The following is a 2746-nucleotide window of genomic DNA, read 5'->3' on the forward strand; positions in this document are numbered from 1 at the left end:
TGGCAACAGAGGTGAAGCACTTCCTTTTAAATCAGTCATTTTTAATATCAGTCATATACACACAGCATCAGAGGTACTATTTTTAGATTCACGCGCTGGTGTTACTTATAACAAATGCTCTGCAGACCCCAGTCATCTCCCCTCAGAGATCTTACAGAGCCCTTCGTGTCTGTCCTCTCTCAGTTCATCTCCCTAATTGTAGTCTCCAATTCTGCTCAAAAGTAGAGGAGAAAATTAAATCAAATCATTTCCTTCCAACTCCCTCTTTCCTGCTCTTAAAAAAAGGACAGTGTAAAATTGATTATTTGTGTTTACAAGAGTTGCTGAGGAGTCGAGCTGAGGCTGGGAGTTCATTGTGGGAGGCCCTGAACCTCTGTTTTTTCCTGCCTTGCAGACCTGGCGTGGGGCAGGGGTGATGGAGCGACTTCCAAAAGGTGGTGAAGACAAAGTGGCTGGTGGGGTGCTGAGGGCTGGGGCTGCATCGATTCCACCTGCAGCAGGGGATGGAGGAGCTTTAGCACGGAGCTGGTGAGGTTTTAATTGTTACCATTAGTTCAAAAAAACCACGGGAGTGACAAGGGCTGCTCAGACCTGAGGACAGGAGCATCTGTTGTTTGTAGCTGAATCTCAGTGATTCAACAGCACCCAGGGGTGAGGGGGGATGATCTCTTGGGATCTTCTCGCTGTCAGGGATTGCATTTTTCGAGGGCTGGGCATGATCCTGCCCTGGGGCATCACTGTGGTCTGGGAGAGCTTCCAGAAAGAGCTTCCAGTTGGGAAGAGCAGCCAAAGCTGTTACACTGACGGCTGGGAAAGCATTGCCTCAGAGCTGATCTGCCAGAATTTATTGACACAAAGCCTTCCCCTTTTCTTTTGCTCTTTCAGACTCAGCAAAGCTTCGAGAAGCTCAGCAGGGAGTCTTGGAGCAGCACTTACAGGCCAGTTTTTCCAGGCAGGACACAGTGCCTCTCTCTCCTTAATCAGAAAATATCCAGCCCTAAGGAGCAGGACCACAGTGGCTCTGGCTGCCCAACCTTTCCCTGCACACCTCAGGGTGGGCAGGAGGAAGCCCTGGGCTGTAAAAATGTCCCTTTTTGTCACCTCCAAGTCACAGTGCTCCCTTCCTGAGTGAAGGACACAGGCTGTGAGCGGTGCTTGTGTTGGTGTGTTCCAGCTGTGACAGAAGTTTGAACTAGGAAGTTTTACTTTGATGCAAACTCTCTTCTGAGCTTCCTCTCTCTTGGGGATTTTTCTGCTCTCAGCACTGCTCCCCTGAGCCTGAACAAGGTCTGGCATCTTCCCCCCTCTCACTGAAACTGCAGTCTTGCTTTTGGGTAGAAATGATCAGACACCAGCCCAGGCAGAGCTCTGGAAGGATTTTTAGCCATGGATCAGATTCAACCAAGGAATATAAATATGTGGGACTACTAAAGATTTGAGCAAGACTTGGCCAAAGGAGGAAATCCAGAGCTAAGCTTGCTCTTGCATCCTATGTGTACCCTGTCCTACAGCTCTCCAGCCTGTTCTTTCCACCCCTCTGAGGGTATTTCTGAGGTGGCAGAGGAAGCAGATGGAATTTATGTTTGTGTTGGTGCCACCAGACTCTGTCCAAAGCATTCATGAGATGGAGTTCAGCACACAGCAGCAGGCACAGGGCTCTCCTCAGGTGCCAGCACAGCTCCTGCAGGGACAGCTGGCATGTGCCACCACACCCGGCACTGCCAGCACACCCATGTCACCTCCTGCTCCCACTGAGGGAGCTGAGGAAAGTCCCCAAAACTTCAGCAGGATTCAGCCACCTCAGTGTGGAGCTGCTTTTCTAAACTCCAGCTGGGCTTTTAGAGACAACGTTCAGTTTAAGGGTGCTCTGGGCCCTATTGATTTTAATGCAACAGTCATATGTTTAAAACTTAGCATGTGTATAATTGCTGCACTGAATAACAGCAGCAGGAGCTGGAGCTCACACACCTTTCTGACCTGGGAGAGAAACGTGGCACCAGCCTCACAGAAAGGTGGCATCTGTCCCAAACCTGAAATCAGATGATCCCAAATTCTCCTTTTTATTTGAAAAGTAGGTACAGTTTCCTAAAAGAAAGGTAAACACAAACTAATTTGGAAGGGAAACTATGTAAAGCTGCTTGTTAATTTAGCTCCCACTCTCAGGTATTACATTTTTGGCATTTTCCTAAAGTTTTCATCTCTCCTAGTCCTGTTTTATGGTTAGGATAAGGCCAGCCTGAAAGATAATATATTGTGACTGTTATATTATTTATTTCAAAGCCAAGTTATTGATTATTGCAGGCTGAAAATGACAAATGGCATCTGAGAAAGGCACGGTCAGCGAGTTCTATTAAAGAAATGATAGTATTGCTCATGGATTGTTAAAAGGTTCAGTTTAGATACTTTATAGGTTTATATCCATCACTATTTAATGACCAAATGGTGAAAAATATGAGTCACAGGGACAATTCCTTTCTGTTACGGCTTTACGTCTAAGCAGTTAGCAAAATAAGAGAAAAATTTTTGTGCTGAGGGTTTATGCACCCAGACCTTGTAATCTAGGACTGAGCTTGATTGTTTTAAAGGCAATGATTCAATACAGGTAACTACTGTGCACCTGGGGCACCCTGGAGTGGATCAAATCCTGTGCAGTTCTGGTGCATAAATGCTGGGGATGGGATGGAGATCCAGGGAGGCAGGAGGGGTGTGGAGGGGTCCATTGTGTTACACCCCCCACTAAGGAGCC

This window comes from Sylvia atricapilla, chromosome 8 (genome assembly GCF_009819655.1).
Source record: "Sylvia atricapilla isolate bSylAtr1 chromosome 8, bSylAtr1.pri, whole genome shotgun sequence".
Classification (NCBI taxonomy): Eukaryota; Metazoa; Chordata; class Aves; order Passeriformes; family Sylviidae; genus Sylvia; species Sylvia atricapilla.